Source organism: Herpailurus yagouaroundi, unplaced genomic scaffold (genome assembly GCF_014898765.1).
Source record: "Herpailurus yagouaroundi ecotype Mexico unplaced genomic scaffold, PumYag 141, whole genome shotgun sequence".
Lineage (NCBI taxonomy): Eukaryota > Metazoa > Chordata > Mammalia > Carnivora > Felidae > Herpailurus > Herpailurus yagouaroundi.
In genome coordinates this window covers 54,351,034-54,369,497 of record NW_024412396.1, presented here as the reverse complement: position 1 = coordinate 54,369,497, position 18,464 = coordinate 54,351,034, and the positions used below count along the sequence as shown (strand labels likewise).

Genomic DNA, 18,464 nt, shown 5'->3' with positions numbered 1-18,464 from the left:
ATATATATATTTTTACTAGACAGCCCAGTAGAGCAGAATAGAAAATTCTGGAAAGATCCAGAAGTTTGAAAAAGTTTAGTCTACAGTAATGCTGACATTTGAAATCAGTGGAATGGGTAGACTTTTTAATAACTGTGCTGGGATAACTGGATATCTATATGGAAAAAGATAAAAAGTTAGATCCATTTCTGACACCATCTACCAGATTACGTTTAAAATGGATCAGAGATTTCAATGTTAAACATGAGATTATGGAAATACTAGAAAAAACCTGGGCAAATGCCTCTATAGTCTGACAGTAAGCAGAAGTTACCTAATACTAACTAAAATGCAGAAGCATTAAGGAATCAAGTGATGGATAAATTTGGTTGCACAGAAATTTTTGTAAATGGCTGAAAACCCCCACCGTAAGCAAATTGCTGACTGGGAAAAAAAAAAAATTGTAAGTCTTATGATAGACAAGAGGTGTTATCCCTGATATATAAACAATTATTAAAAAGTCCAAATGTGTGAGAATGTCTGTGAATCTGGGAACTATGAAGAAACAAGCCTTTCATACATGGCTTATGGAATGCAACATGTTACGACTCCTTTGAAGGTGACTTTAAATCTAGTTGATTTTCATAAGCATTTACTTTTAACAACTCCTTGGTCCTACTTCTAGCAATCTATGTCAAAGATACAGTGGCAACAATACAAAAAGCCCAATCCATAGCACTACTTATCACAGCATTACTTTTTTGGGGGGGTGGATAGGGAGGGCAGGGGCAAAGGGACAGGGGGAAGAAGGAGAATCTGAAGCAGGCTCCATGGACAGCATGCAGGAGACAAAAGCTTAAGCGACTGAGCTGCTAGTATTACTCTTAATAGCAAAAGACTGGAAATAATGCTATGCCCATCAGGAGGGAGCTAGTTGAAGAAAGGGTGGCGCATTCAGAATGCAGGAATATGCAGCACAGAAGAGAAGTGTCCTTTTCACTGTCTGGTGTATGGGCTGGAATGACTTGAAGACTAATCGCCTACAAGAGAATCTCCACGTGACCCTGTTTCCTCACAGCCTGGCAGCCTCAGGGCTCCAAGCAGGTGTCCTAGGGAATTGTGCAGAAGCTGCATTGCCTTCTCCAAGGGGACACAGCATTACCTCCCTGCATGGGGTTGGTTACAAGCTAGTCACAAGTTTGTCTACGTTCATAGAGTGGGACTGTGCCTCCTCCACAGCCCCCCATGCCTCCCACTTCTCACTGGGTAAATGTTAAATATTTCTTTTTTAACTTTTTTTTTTTTTTTTTAAGAAAGAGAGACAGAGACAGAGCATGAGCATGGGAGGGGCAGAGAGAGAGGGAGGCACAAGATCTGAAGCAGGCTCCAGGCTCTGAGCTGTCAGCACAGAGCCCGACGCGGGGCTCGAACCCACAAACAGTGAGATCGTGACCTGATCCGATGTCAGACACCCAACCGACTGAGCCACCCAGGTGCCCCAAAGGGAAGTGTTAAATATTTTGAGATGTTTCCAGAACCACATGCTGTTGACTCTTTATGAAATAATCTTGCCCCTTTCTCTCACACATGTATACACAGAACCCAATCCGATCAAGGCTGTAGATCTAATTACTGACTTATAGTAAATGCAGAGGAATAATTTCAATCAGCAGAACTCAGACGGTGGGAACTTTACAGGACAAAAGATCTGCTTTCTTCAACAACAACAAAAGTATATGGAGAATAAACTAGCTGGAGGGAGAAACTATGTATTAAAAGGCACTGAAGGGGCCCATCTGTCAGTGTAATGAGTGAAATTGCATTGCATGACCCTGATTCAAACGAACAAACATGAAAAAAAAAAAAAAGTCAGGGAAATGTGAACACTGACTACCTGATAGTATTTGAATATGCTATTAAAATTATTAATTTTGGGGGCGCCTGGGTCGCTCAGTCGGTTAAGCGTCTGACTTTGGCTCAGGTCACGATCTCATTGTCCGTGAGTTCAAGCCCCGCGTCGGGCTCTGTGCTGACAGCTCAGAGCCTGGAGCCGGTTTCAGATTCTGTGTCCCCCTCTCTCTCTGACCCTCCCCCATTCATGCTCTGTCTCTCCCTGTCTCAAAAATAAATAAAACGTTAAAAAATAAATAAAATTATTAATTTTTTTAGATTTGATAAGGGTTATAACAGTTATCTTTAAAAGATAAACATAATTTTATTTTCAAATAACTAAATCCTAAATTTCATTTAACATATGTTACCTCTTTTTTTCCTCTTAGAAAATTTAGTTTGAATATTCTTTTGGCTAAAATGTTAACTTTTTGGCTGAAATGTTTGCCCTATGGCTTTCTTCATTCTTCAAATGAATACTGGTTGCTTAAATCCCAGTGTAATCTTTGTAAAAATCTTCTAATGATATAGGCCTACATATTTAAATTAATCCCAGAGATACTGTCATTCTAAATTTAATTGTGTGGTAAGAAATAAAGGTGTTATTTTTAGTGTGTTTTTCCCATTACATAAGCATCTATCTTGGTAATCTAAATAGTTTCTTAATTCTGTAGTTTAAGGTTTTATCAATAATCCTTTTGTGGGTTGAATCTAAATTAAGATGCTATTGCCCAAACAATTTTCTTTGGTTTTCTCTTATTTTAAAAGAAAACAGAGGGACGCCTGGGTGGCTCAGTTGGGTAAGCATCTGACTTTTGATTTCGGCTCAGGTCATGATCCCACAGTTTGTGAGATGGAGTCCTGTGTGGAGCTCTGCTGGGCATGGAGCCTGCTTGGGATTTTCTCTCTCTCTCTCTCTCTCTCTCTCTCTCTCTCTCTCTCTCTCTTTTCACCCTCCTTCCTCCCCAACACCTCCCCCATTCATGCTGTCTAGTGTGCTCCCTCTCAAAAAAAAGAAAGAAAAAGGAAAAAATAAGAAAATAGGGTGTAGCTGTGACTATAAAAGGGCAGGATGAGGGATCTTTATGCAGGACCTGTCCTGTGTGTTGACTATGTTGGTGTTGATGTTTACACAGATCTGCACATATGCTAAAATGATAAAATTGCATGGAATTAAATATACCACATACCCATAACACACGCACACACACAGACGAGTATAGGTAAAAATTGGTGAAATCTGGATAAAGTCCATGGGCTGTATCCCAAGGTCAGCTTCCTGGTAGCGATAGTGAATGTTAGTTTTGCCAAATGGTACCATTGTAGGAAACTGGGCAAAGAGTATAAGACATCACTCTCTATAATTTCTTACAGCTGCATGTGAGCCTATAATTATCTCACAATAAAAAGCTGAAAAGTAGATTACATTGACTTTACTATTTTTGAATGGGAAATTACTATTATAAGAAAATCAGACATCAAATCTAGTTAGAATAGTAAACACAGTTTTTTTCTGAATCCTAGTTTTTAGCTTTTGATTTTTTTTAGCTTTTGATTTTTAAAATTTTAATTAGAATAGGACCTGAATAAAGTCTTAAAAACTGATATTGCTCAGCAAAAACATTTTTAAATATGCCATGACAAACACAGAGTCCTCTGGAAATCTTCAGTAACTGAAGGCATGCTAACGGTTGGGATGCTACAGAGAATGCGGTCTCTTGGTAGATGCTGGGGAACTTACGTACACAACTTAATTTAGACTTAGAGACAGCCACAGTTTTGAGAACCAGGAGGGTCCCTTTATACCTTCTTGTTTATAACTATCTTTATTACAAATGAAAGACTGAACCCAGAAAGGTTAAGAGACTTTTCCAAGGTTCTACACTAGAAATTGTTTTAACACATTAATGATTGATTTTGCTTACCTTTTTATCTCTGGCCATCTTTTTCTTGCTTCATGTGTCAATCCATACATTTTTACTCTCTATTTTAATAACTTTTTCCTTTAGTTCTATTCATCTAAGTTACCATAAGCATAGTAGAGACAAATGAACAAACAAATGATCGTTTGAGTGTACACTTTTTGAGTGTACATTTTTAAGTGGTGACATTTATGTGATTAAAAACCCCTGTTGTGTGTGGATATTTTGTTAGTGGTTTGCCTTATGTATTTGTATTCCTATACCTCTCTGAGACTTTTTTTTTTTTGCTTGATTTAAAAGAAATACCTCTTAATATGCTGTGGAAAATAAGGGGCAGTGGGGTTGCTGCAGGGTATCCAGGCAACCTATGCAAATGTATGAGCCCTATGCAAATGTATGAGCCCTATGCAAATGCATGACTATAGGATGTAGTTAAGAACATGGGCCCTGAAGTCTCACTGCCTAGGTTCTACCACACTGTGACCTTGGGAAACTTTCCCAACCTCTCTGTTCCTTAGTTGCCTCATTTGTTAAGTTGCATTGATAATACTGTCCAGCTGGTAAGATTGTTGTATCAAATGTGCTGATACATGAAAAATTGATTCAAACAGCAGCTAGGAAGTATTGAGTAAATGTTAGCTGCTATATTTAAATGCCGCTCATAGTTTTGATTTTACTCTTATTAGACATCAGTTAGTCCCGGAGCTGCACTGGGGAATGTGGGAAAGGTGACAATAAGAATATGATCAGGAGTATGTATATGATGAAGAATCAGTAAATCACCTTTGAGCACCTGTAATGTCAAGGGCAAATGGATGCATGAGAAAAAAGGTGGGTTCTTTAATTTGGTCCATAATCTGGTTTTCCTCTTGAATCTTACACCTTTGGTTAATCAACCATTTAACAAATATTTGTTCAGTGCCTCCTTGTAATGCTGGTTGTTGTTGGCTTGGAACTAGAGATACGGCAGTGAATAAAATACACAGAAATCCCCACAGCTGTATTGGTTACATTTTACTGGCAGGAGACAGGCAATAGACAAAAACAAATTAAGTAAATTATGGAGTACGTTAGATGGTAATAATTGCCATGGGAAAAGGCATACAAAAGAGGCTTAGAGGGCTAACGGATGCTAGTAAAGGAAAAGTGTAATTTTAAATAAGATCATCAGGGTAGGCTTCATTGAGAAAGTGCTGTTGGAACAAACAATGAAAGAAAATGTACGTGCATATGGGAGAAGAGCATCCAGGCAGAGGGAGGCATTAGTGCAAAGGCCCTGAGGCAGCAGTATGTACAGCTTATTTGAGGAGCTGCAAAGAAGCCAGTGTGATTAGAGTAGAGTGGGCAAAGGGGAGTGTGAGTGTAGTTGGGAAATTTGAGAAAAAGAGGGGAGTCAAAGATGATATTGAAGATTTTAGCCTGAACAGCTGAAACATCGGACTCTCCAAGTGTGAGGTGGGAAGGCCGATGGTGGAGCAGGAAGAAAATTAGTGGGAAAGAGTGAACTAAATGGCAGATAGGGTTTAAAATTTAAAATAGTCCTTTTCAGTCTGTCTTAGGCCAGGAAAGCTAAGTCTCTCAGATCACCTCTTCAGCATCAGGGAGAGGTCAACTTACGTATCTTTGAGGCAGAAGAGAAGCCTGCCTCCCCTGGCTCCTCTGTCCCTGAGTGAAGTTCTTCATCCATTTGGTTGGTGCTTCCCTGCTGGCGTTTATTTGATGGCTGGAGTCTGTAGCTGGTGTAACTTGTCATCTGCTGCATTTCATCTCGGGCAGCGTTTCCTGTAGCACTGGCCAACCTGACCTCCCGTCCCCTCCTGCTGCTGCCCTCAGTTCCTCTGAGACCTGGATATGTGTCCACTTTGATTCCACGGAACCATCTGCTTTGTAGCCTCCCTTCATTATGGCAGCCTCTCAGAGGTAGGTGCCCCCGCCAGACTGTCAGCGGCTTCTGCTTTCTTCTCGACAACGCAAGAGCCAAAGGCTAATCGGCAGATTGAACCTTGGGTCCCCCTGCTACCTGACAGTGCTCTCCTGCCAAGGCGCTGTGTCTTTGCTGTCTAGGGCAGCCTGAGAGGCAGTCACTTTTCAGTCTTGAACAGGAACCAAGAATCGAGAGCCCAGCGCTCCCCTCAGTTTTACCCTTGCTAATCTAATGAGCTGCTGCTTCTCTAGACAGAGAACCGAGAAGGGAAAATCAGTTCATATGTGAGACAGTCTTGTTTGTTTTCCTCTCTCTTCCCTGCCCTCTTTTAAGCCATAAAAGGAACCGACTCTCCTGTTTATCATGTCCTATTACTTTTGGATCTCCGTTATTTTAAAGCTATATGGTCAGCTCAATGAGCTTGTCCCTTGGTTTGCTAAAATGGGAGACAGTATTTTCTTTCAAATTGATATCTAGCTCCAAAAATCCTATTTTGCATGAAAGAAGATGAACATTACATTGTTCTTTCTCCTTGTATTTTTTGTTTTATTTTGAGAGAGAGAGAACGAACATGCCAGGGAGGGGCAGAGAGAGAGGGAGAGAGAGAGAATCCCGTGCAGGCTCCCCACCATCAGCACAGAGGCCGATGTGGGGCTCAAATCCATGAACTAGGAGATCATGACCTGACACCAAGAATCGGAAACTTAACTGACCCAGCCACCCACGTGCCCTGTTCTTTCTCTTTGAATCCCTGAAGTCCCTAAGTGCTAAATTACTAAGTCAAAGCAAAACCCTTAGTTACTAATTGTAACGTCCACTCAGATAGATGCTTTGGACTGACCAGGACAAAGCCCATATTCCTCAGAAAGACAAGTTAAAAACTAATAATTTTAAACATCTATAGCTAGAATACCTATTGTCTCTAAAATATATACATTTTTCCTTTTTGTAAACGCAAGTACACAAGTCCTATGAAATAGCTTTGCTTATTTAGATGACATAATAATGATATTTCCCAAAATGTTGAAGCGTATCTGATTTTCATCTTTTGCCATACTCACTCTTTGTTCAATGAATCTTCTTATGATCATCCCTGAATTCTTGTTTAATAAAATAAAACAAAGCACATTCGAAATCTGATTTAACATATCTTCACATTTTGAGGTAAGCAGATAGAACAGATGTTAGAGCATAACTTCCTCTGTATTTCTATTTAAAAATGTTAGCCTATTTTCTATTCAGCATTTTCCAAGTTAGCATGAGTTATTAAAAACAAAATGCAAGCACAGACAAAAAAGAAAATGGCTGTGCCTTCTTATTTTAAGAATAAAATCAATTAAATAAGGTTTTTCAAATGTGATCTTAATAGTAATAAGTTTAGAGAGGGAAAAATAGATAATTTAGAAAGTATTTCATTAAAAATTCCTAATCTCAGATGTTTCAAAAGATGTGTTTGAAGACATTCAGTTGAATGGCGGTTAGATACATTTTGGGAGATATAATTATGGCATGAAAATAGAAAATCCATTACCTACTCTTTAGTACCTCTAAATTATTTTTATTGTATAAGGAGGCCTACCATTATACTTCTAGTTCATCAGTAAGATCTTTTATAGTAAAGCTAAAATAAGAGAAGGAAGTCTTGTATCCCTGAAAAGTCAAATTGATGTATAGAGTTCCTTACTTTTGATGTTTGGAAAACTTTTTTATTTCTTAAATTTCAGATATTGGCATTTGGTAATTTGATATGACCTAAATACACATAAGCAGCTAGTATCAAGAAGTTATGTCTTAGGTTTAATCCAGATAATATGCACAGTCTTCTGACAGGATTCCGCTTGAAAAGCAGCCTTCTTTCTCTGCCCCGAATCAATATCTCCTACCTCAGTTATTTTCTCTCTTTTCTGTGTTTTGCACCCATTTTCTGTAATGTTTGCTTTCCTTCAGCATATTAATGTGTTTAAGTCTGCTCTGTCAAAAAAACAACCCTCTCTGAATTTTATGCCCCATCTAGGTACAACTTAATTTTATTCTCATTCGAAGGCCTGTGAGGAACCATCTCGCTCATTACGTTTTGCAGCTCCTCCATTCTTTCATCGAACTACTGAAATCTGATTTCTCAACTTACTTCACTGAGGTCAGGGCTGATATCCTAATGGTGAAATCCAAAGGCCCCTTTTCAGGGGACTTGTCATTTCATCTCTGTGTAGCACTTGACATTGATGGCCACTCTCTTTTCAGTGAACGCTTGACACCACTCTTCTCTGCTTGCTAAGTGCATTTCTGAGCATGTTCCAAGCTCCTCTATCAGCTCCTTTTACTCTATTCATTCCTTAAATTTTGGTGTTTCCTAAATATGGATTCTAGACCCTCTTATCTTTTCATACCTCATGTGCTCTTGGGAAGATGTAGTCTCCTGTCATGATTTAAACATCCAAATGCTCATGACTTCTAGCCAGCCTCTTCCTCAGTTTTCTGACTTGGGTATCTTACAGCCTTTCAAATACATATTTGCTTGGATCTTCTACAAGTAGCTCGCATGCAGTATATCTGAATATTCACCAACCATGTTCTTTCATGTACAACTTGTCTTCCTTTATTCCCTGTCTACCCACTCAACCAATCTAGAACCCTCCAGGTCTTTTCAATATCCTGCAACACCCCTCATATCCCAATAACCAAGCTGTCACTAAGTGGTCCTCATTTACCTTTCTCATAGTTTGAAAATCAATACACCACACCCCCCTCCACCACCACTTTCTGTCGTTGTTTTTTCCCAGTGACTATTGTACTGTGGTTCAGACTTTCCACATTCTGTTCATGGCACATCCCCTATCTCTTAAGTCTTTCCACCATCCAGTCTATTCTCTGTAATACCAGAGTGTTTCATCCACAAAGAAATCTGGAGATGTTTACCTTTGTTTAATCCTTTCCACAGTATTTTGTTATATGAGGGATACACTATATGAACCTTAAAGTTTTTCGTGGACCCTTTAAATCTATTAATACTCTTACTCTCCCAGGCACTTTGCCCTCCAGCAACACCATTTGACATTATTTGAGCACATTCCACCATTTCATATCTTGGCCCTTCGGATATGCTTTTTTTTTTTTTTTCTGTTTCAAATTCCATCTTCAACTGCTGGTGAACTAATTCTTTCTCAAAGCTCAACGCATGTGTCACCTGCTCTCTGCAACATCGTCTGCCCTTTTTCCAACTTCTGTCAAGACCAGTGAAGACAATTCTGACCAATGATTCCCAAACCCTATTTTCTCCCACATGAGGTCATGTATTTGTGTGCTTTCCACTTTGTCTGTCTTGCACTGTACGTTTCCCGCGATAGGCAGTCTCTTTTTCGGAGGCACAGAGGTAACCCCTGCAACAAATTTTCTTCTCCTCTTTCTTTTCCAAGGTTTGCCTCCAGAAGCATATCTACTCCCTTTCCTTTTTATTGCCCCATTCGTAAACTGCAAATAATATGATTAGCTTAATAGTTTAAAAAACAAAATATCCTTAGTTGTGATTAATGTATAGAAACCATGCAAATGAAGAGTTCTGTCTTCCGAGAAAAAATTAAAGTCTTGAAGTCATGTATCAGAGTCTAAAGCATTTCTGGGAGGAAACAGAAATCTCTGCTACATCCCTCCTCATCCTCAAACATCCTTTGTGAAACCCTAACACCTAAGGTAAATTGAAAATGATTTCTTATTCAATTGCAGTATTTTCCTTTTCTTATTTTTTCAAATGCATATTTTGGCAATGTGAACCCAATATTTTAAACAAATTCCTACTTTATGCATTGTGATCTATCCTAGGGACAACACCATTTTTTAAATGGGAAATTATGGTCTAAATTTCAAACAACTGACTTATTGATATAGTTAAACATATTCGTAAGTATGGAGCTGCCTTTTAGTAATATTTTTGATTTTTAGATATCATAACTTAGCAATGGGCCCTTTCTCTCTCTCTCTCTCTCTCTCTCTCTCTTTAAATCAACAAGTATGGCCTCTAATTCTTGTCTTGTAGAGCACCTTTAAAACACTTGATGATTTTTTTTTCCCAAACAAAAATAATGATACCAGCTGATTCTTAATTATCAAAAATAAACTCCCTGAAGAAAAAATTGGATTTCAATTAAGTTTTGAAAGAGTACTTTATGTCTTGTTAAGGGCTAACGTGAATTGTGAATAAACCCTAAGATCAACACTATTGCTTCTGACCTAGAACATAACTGTTTATAACTTTTATTTTCTGAGAACTGCATAAATGACATGTAGATGTAGGTTCCTTTCTATTATGGACCTAAAATGAAATATTAGCGTTGAATGGAAATTCTGTCTTTATTACAGGGGACTTGATAGTAAGTTGAACTGGTAAATAGGCTTTAGATTTGATCTAGAATATAAATATCTTGAGCTGTTGCTGTTCAGACTTTAAGCAATCTGGGGTAGGCTGCTGCTGCTGCCTAACCCATTGATACCTCCAGAGTTACCACAGACCTTTTTGCTGCTCCTGGTATGGTCCATGGACCAGCATCATTTACATTACCTGAGATTTTGTTAGCAATGTAGGATCTCATTCCCCATCCTAGATCTTCTAAATTCAAATCTGCATTTTAAGATATCCAGATGATTAAAATACACATTAAGCTATGGGAAGCACTGCCGTAGACTAGTGGAATATTATGTTCCCTCACTGGAGAAAGATGGAAACTCTTCTTATGCGAAGAGACCAGACTTCTGTCTCTACTCTTTAGCTCACTCCACCACCTCTCACAGGTCCTGTATTGCTCCTTTGCATTTCATAACAGGCTTATGCCTCCTCCTTGCTGGATTCTACGCCTTGACCTTTGCTGATAACTAGTTAGAGTTTTTCCATTTCAGTGAACTGTCAAACCCCCAAGTCCAGTTTTTACCTTTCCAAAAATCCCTCAATGTGGGTGATCAGTTAGAAGAATTCATCTTTTGGGGATCCCTTTGCACCCACTCTATGCCCCAGAGTCAATGGTACTTATTGTGTGTTTCACATTTTAATTACCTTTAATCTTGTCAAGATTTCTGTATATTTTTTGATTGCTCTCCTTGATTCAGTACAGTTACAAAACCTTATTAAATATTTCTGGGGGTGCCTGGGTGACTCGGTCAGTTGAGTGTCCGATTCTTGATTTTGGCTGAGGTCATGATCTCACAGTTTGTGAGGGATTCTTTCCCCCTCTCTCTCTGCCCCTCCCCAGCTCGTGCACACGTGCTCTTTCTCAAAATAAATAAACATTTAAAAAAATATTACTGAATGTGGACTATTTTAAAATCATACTATCTTGGCAATAAATGTAAGGTATTAAATTTTTCATTTACTTATAATTATCATGTCCTGATTTTTAATGTTCTTGGAACTTAGTTTGAGCTGTGGTCACCTACGAAACTGCAGTTTCATTTCAGTGCTAGAGGTATGCAGTTAGTTCTTTATTGGTGAAGATTTAGTGAGTAGCTTGTCTTTTTTTCTTTTTTTGGGGGGGGGGGTGGGATAATATTTTTTAAGTTGGAATTGTATAAATCTAAAAAGGTCTGGATTGTTTGTGAGAGAATTAAACAGTTTGCTCTCCTCTGTTCCTGCCAGGCAGTCAGCCCCAGTCATCTGTTCAGTTGCGGAGGCCTGTGGATAAGCTGAGGGTGTTCTGGGTCCTTTTGTCGCTTTGGACATGGTTATTCCTCCCCTGAGAATCTGACCCCAGAGAAGATTGTGGTTAAATGGCGATTTGGGATTACCTATGACATTGTCTTCTTTCCCGGCACCTGCATGACTGCTGTTATCTTTTACTAACCAGAAAGCATTGACACCACTGCTTAAAATCATTTGCCTTTGTCAGCTTGTAGTAAGTTTTGAAGTAAATTTTGCCCATTTAAAGAAGAAAAAAAAATTCTTAAGGTATTGGGGAAGGCCAGGAGTTTAAGATGAGTTTGTATCTATATTTGTTGGTCTGTGGATTTTACTACAAAATTTCTGTGTTAATGGTTTCAAAATGGGATGATAATACATGTACTTATAGGTCACAATACATGTTCTAGTTGAACATACAAAAGTTGTGGCGTTATTTATTACTTTACTGTTAGAGTAGATTTGTGTTGTAATGGAGAGATAGGAAAACCATTACAAGACTGTCATTTTTTCACATTAAGAATGTGAAATAATAATTGCACATCACCATAATGTGAAATAATATATTGCACGTCTATTAAAAATGTCTGTTTTAAAATTCTGTGGCAAATATTTAAACTAAATATGTATTCCTAACATTAGCTATTTATTTTTAATGAATAAAAAAATGCAAGAAAAAAATGTCTGACCCACTAAATCATCATATTTCACATCTTTCCTTTAATAATAACGCAGTATTTCAGGATACTATATATGAAATTATTTTGAGTTTCTTTTTCTTTTTGGGGGGGGTGAGGGGGGAGAGAGAGAGAGAGAGGGAGGGAGGGAGGTGCCACAAGTGGGGGAAGGGCAGAGAGGGTGAAAGAGAGACAGACTCTGAAGCAGGCTCCATTCTCTGAGCTGTCAGCACAGAGCCCAACATGGGTCTCAAACCCACGAACTCTGAGATCATGGCCTGAGCCGAAGTAGGACACTTAACCAACGAGCCACTCAGGTACCCCTGTTTTGAGTTTCAAAGTAGATCATGGTAAAGAGACCTCAGTATAGTAAAGGGATGCAGGAAAGTCACAAATGGGTAGTTATTTAGTAAGGTAGTAAGTATGACATTGATAGTTAGGTTTTGGAATTGCACCGTGTTGAAATTGCACACACGTAAAAAGACATATGTATTTTTCTGATACTCAGGTTTATGTCATGATGTAGAGCTTTTTTTGTTACACTTACTTTTAATATCTTAGACAAAGTGTGTTTGCAATGATTTTTATCTATACCTGGGCCAACTAATCTGAGAAATTTAATTTCCTGAAGATTGAAGCTACTTAGCATCCAGCTCTCTTCCTGAGTAACTTAAGTGAAAATGTATGTCTGCCAGACTGTGCTTTCTATCAATCATAAATATAAAACACTATAAAACAGTGAACCTAATTTGCTGATGCAATAGCAAGTGGAGCGGGTTAGAACAGAATGGATGGTTGATATTTTCAAGATCATTCTGTCTTGTATTCAGTAACATAGTCTGGTTTTGTTACTTTGGTATGTTTGTTCCTCTTGTCCTTTTCCTCATGTTACTATATGATTTTTTAAAAAGGGGTATGGTTTAGGCAGTCACCAAAATCAAACTATAATCATTCGACTCTACGATTATATAAATTTTAATTTGTGAATCCATCAGAACGCTTTCACTTTAAAATATTTTAAGATATTATCCATATTAGAAAAGAACTTCCTTGGCCTGTAATATAAGAAGTCTGTTATGTTATATATAAAGTTTATATAAGTATATGTGTATATGTACATAAATGCACACACAACCCCCCATAGACCCTAATATTGTTTAAGCTTCTCAAAACTAAAAGTCTTTAATGTATGTATTCTAAGAATCTAACATATATTCAGCATGTTTTTGAGCAATTGAGTTATTAAGTAAGTAGTCTCTATATCCAGCATGGGACTCAAACTCATGACCCTGAGTTCAAGAGTAACATGCTCTACCTCCTGAGCCAGCCAGGCGCCCCAAGCAATTGTGTTATTTAAATATAGTTGCATCTTCTATGTAGATGATTGGAACTTGCAGATAATGCTTAAATACGTAGCAGTTCGGGTAACCTAGAAATCTCGCCACTGTTCTTGCCATCTTTAATTCCAGCTCTGTCCTCTCCTATTTAACATCACTATAAATTCACCGGCTCATTGGCTTTCAGTGATGCCTCCAAATTGTAGCTTAATGTAGTTTGGTCTCCTCCTACTTAGACTGTGAACAGGTTGAGGGTAAGAAGCATTTCTTACCCATCATTGTATGTCTGGTGCTTGGCATATTGTGAGGTTTCATAGCAATTTCTTGATGAATGTTTTGGAGTAATTATGTATGCTGAGAAAATTTCTGCTTTATGATTCTTTTCTCTTTAACTCTTGGTCTTTTTTCTTGCATCCATGTAATGTCTGCGCTCAAAAAGATTTGGTATAATTCAACCTTGATGGTGAGGAAACATACAGATTAAATTATAATAAGGTAACATGTTTTAGAGTTTTAGTAAATTTACTAAAGCTATCTGATTTAGTTACTCCAAAGCTTTGTAAAGCAAGGTCTCCTGTCATGTATGTATTTATTTATTTATTTTACAGAAATAGAGACAGAATCGTCATTTTGTTATTTCTAAACTACCTTTGGGAAATATTTCCAATATTTTAATATTTCCAATATTTCTATTTCCTCTCATCAACTAATAAGAATGGAGGACTCCCATGAGCCTCCTATGCGATGCCTTAATCTGATCTAACAATTGGGGGAAAAAAACAAGAAACACATGAAAATTTGTTTAGTGCAAAAACATTAGTTATCTATGTGTAAGAACTTTTGCAAAGAGCTTCTTACTAAAGCTGATGCCATTTATTCAGAGTGATGAATGTTGATTTCATTTATTACATGGATATAGTATAGGCTAGTGAATAATTGAGTTTATGCATTTTTTATTATTGTTGGCAAGGCTGTTTTTACAGTCAAGACAAAGTAGCTGACAATTAAGGTCATATGGATTCTGGACCAAATGAAACCAGCGAGCATAAGGATTGGAAGAAATTAAGACCTCGTAAAGGAGTTACTGATCATCTAGAAACATTTTTGTTGTTGTTTTAAGTTAAATTAATATAATATTTAACACTTATTCTAACCAGCATAGAGTTTAGGGAAGCATGTATTTTGGCAGAGGGTAAAATATTTGATGATGTTAAATTGAAATAGTGGCTCTTGGGGCGCCTGGGTGGCGCAGTCGGTTAAGCGTCCGACTTCAGCCAGGTCACGATCTCGCGGTCCGTGAGTTCGAGCCCTGCGTCAGGCTCTGGGCTGATGGCTCAGAGCCTGGAGCCTGTTTCCGATTCTGTGTCTCCCTCTCTCTGCCCCTCCCCCGTTCATGCTCTGTCTCTCTCTGTCCCAAAAATAAATAAACGTTGAAAAAAAAATTAAAAAAAAGAAATAGTGTCTCTTTTTATAAAAAAGCTGGTTAGAGGACTAGACATAGGTAATCAGATGGAGACTTAGTCTACAAAAAGTCAAGCCAGAATAAGATAAAGCAATGATCAGAAAGAGGAAGAGGAGGTAAATAAATGCTTGAAGACTTTACTTGGAGGAATAAAAAATAGTTCTTGTTAATTCCTGGTCTATATATTTTATCTGCCTCAGGGAAAAAAGTCTATTACATACTAATGTTTTTAAAGAATAGGAAGAATAGGGCACATCATCAGGTGATAGTTAGCATCCAGGGGTCAGATGTTCATTTTCAAGCATGAGTAGAATCTCATTTCTGGGGAGAGTTTACTCGTACCTTTTCAGCTCCAAACTGGTTAACCTCATACATATTTAGAGTTTGATTTTTTTCTTCCTTTTTTTCTTTAAGGAATGGAGTTAGAACATTTTACAGTAAGCAATGTAAAAGTGTTTTTGATATTTTTGATAGATGATATTTTATGTGAAAGTAGCATTTGTGTTTATTTTCTTTCACAGCAGGATTACAGATTATCCCCAGTGACTGTATCTAAGAAAAAAGTGATGGAAAGCCTGGGTCTACTATATACATGCTGTTCCATTTCATTTTAATTGAATTGGGGCTCTTAGGTCACCTGCGGGAATGTGTGCTTAACTGATGGGCAGTTCTTCATGTCTTCAACTGCTGTGTAATTTTCCCTTGAGCATATATATCTCTTAAACATTAACGGTCCATGTTGAAAATAGAGGGTGGATAGCAATTGACAAACAGCCCTTTCTTAAGCCAAGAAAATCTGAAAAATATAGATTAGCGTATCCTAGCTTTCTATATTAAGGACTCTAGTATGTAATCTTAAAACATATGATGTCTCTTACGTTTTTGAGCATCCCAACATTTTTCGTGCTGTAAAGTTCCTAAATTATTTCTTGCTTTAATCCAATATAAAACCCCAATTCCAATGAAGGTTTTGTGGTTTTTGTGTATTGTAAGGTACATAGATAGATATCATTTTATTTTAAGATTGTAGTTTTAAGTGATTTTTCTATCCAATGTGGGGCTCGAATTTACAATCTTGAGATCAAGAGTCACATGCTCTGCTGACTGAGCCAGTCATGTGCCCCTAGATATTTATGTTCTAATATCTTTACCTTTAATTTTTTAATTGAGCTCAACACAGTTGGGCAAGTTATGCTTTTCATCATCTTTAGCTTGTTACTTGAGGAAGAATACTCTCTTTTAAATATACAAAGGATGCTAGTTTTTGTATAGGTAAAATAGCTTCCTTACATTGTTTTTTTTCTTGATCTAAATAACATTAATTTCTTTTACTCTTCATTGCATATTTTTGGTTAAAGTTGCCTTGTCTATAGATAAGGAACAGGTAGGTTATCAATAGAGAAGAAGCAGACAGATACACAAACATTCAAACATTCACACATTCCAAAATTTGAAGAAATGTTGAAGTAAACTATAGGTAATTTAATGACAGGACAATTTACCATATAAAATCTGTATTTTAAATGCATACATTTTGATATTAAATTCAGGAAATGAGTATAAGAAAAGAATAATGTAGTCCTTTCACTCATTTCATTTAAATGCAAATGTATGGAGGGGGGGGAGTTGCGCCTGGGGGGCTCAGTCAGTTAAGCTGCTGACTTGGGCTTGGGTCTTGATCTCATGGTTCCTGAGTTTGAGCCCTGTGTCAGCCTCTGTGCTGACAGCTCAAAGCCTGGAGCATGTTTCAGATTCTGTGTCTCCCTCTGTCTCCACCCCTCCCCTGCTTGTGTTCTCTCTCTTTCTCTCTCTCTCTCTCTCTCTCTCTCTCTCTCTCTCTCTCTCTCTCAAAAATAAACATTAAAAAAATTAAGCACAAATATCTAATATTATTTAAAAAAAGAAAATATATAATGGTCAAGTTGGCTTTGTCCCAGAACTGGAATAGTTTAATATTAGAAAATATCTAAATATTATTTGCCAAATTAAATGATTAGATGGAAAAAACAATAATGTGTTGATAGTTGCAGAAAAAAATGTATTTGGTTAATTTCTGCACAAATACATATTGCAAAAAATTGTTAGCAAATTAAGGGCACATTTATTTATTTTTACTTTTTTATTTTAGAGAGCAAGAGAGCATAGGCAGGGGTGAGGGGCAGAGAGGGGAGAGACAGAAGGAGAGAGAGAGACACAGAGAAAGAGAGAGAGAGAGAATATCAAGCAGTCTCCACACTCAGCACAGAGCCCAATGTGGTACTTGATCCCACGACCCTGGAATCATGACCAGAGCCAAAATCAAGAGTCGGATGCTTAATTACTGAGCCACCCAGCAAATTAGGGCATTTTAAAATATGAAATAAAATATCTACAGAAAAGTCTTTTAAAAACATCATCTTAGGGGCACCTGGGTCATGATTTCACAGTTCATGAGTTGGAACCCCAAATTAGCTCCTGGTGTCAGTGTAGAGGAGCCTGCTTGGGATTCTCTCTCCCTCTCTCTCTGCCCCTCCTGTGAGTACTCTCTCTTGCTCTCTAAAAATAATCCTAAAAAAATAAATATTAAAAAAATCATTTTAAATAGGAAGATACTATTAAGATACTATTAAGAAAATAGGTATAAGAAATTATGCTCATTTTTACCAATTTCATTCAATTTTATACTAGTATGAGCTGCTAGTTTTGTCAGTGCAATAAAAGAAGAAAAATAAATTTATGGTAAAAGGATGGGAAAGGATAAAACAAAACTGCCATGATTTATAGATAAATGTGAGTATTAAGAGAAAAATAATCTACAAATTATTAGAAATTATACAAGAAGTTAAGCATCTGGATATAAAATTCAATATGTAAAATCAATTCTTATTTATTAACAATGACCAAGTAGGAAATACAGTTTTTAAGATTCCATTCACAAAAGTAATACAATTATAATATACTTTGGAATATATCTATTAAGAGATGTATAAAATGTACACATACACATTGTAAAACTTTACTGAAATCCTTTAATAATAGATAAATGATAAACTATCTCGTGTTTATAAAAAGGCAAACTTTTATATCAAAAGATGTTTAGGTTTTTCCAAATTAACCTAGAGATTCACTAATATTCTAATTCTCATTTAATTATATTCTGATTTCATATATGGAGTATGTATAAAAAGTTTACAACATAACTTTACATGACATTTTAGGGGAAAATGGAGGACTATTCAAAGTGTAGGAGAAAATGTTTAATCCATATGAAAAAAATTATAATCCTCTTATTCACTGATAGCTTTGACTACCTTAAAATTACTTCTCATCAAAAGATACTTAAAAAATAAACTATGGATTAAGACATAGTTGTTAGTTGTAAAATTAAACCTGCCTAGGATTAATATTAAGGATAAATGAGGGTCACCTGGGTGGCTTAGTCAATTGTACATCCAAATCTTGATTTTGGCTTGGGTCATGATCTTGGGGTCATGAGATTGAGCCCTTTGTTGGGCTCTGCACTGAGCGTGGAGCCTGCTTAAAATTCTCTCCCTCTCCCTGTCCCCACCACAGGTCGGAGGAGCGTCGGGCGGGGAAGGAGGGTAGCTCTCGGGGGGCGGGGGGGGGGGCGGGCG

General features: G+C 37.3%; 1 protein-coding gene across 5 annotated transcripts in view; it reads left to right on the top strand.

The window, feature by feature from the left end:
* Positions 1-18,464, top strand: part of CEP128 (centrosomal protein 128) — a 398,532-nt gene that overhangs the window by 202,784 nt on the left and 177,284 nt on the right. The gene's annotated exons all lie outside the window — the stretch shown is intronic.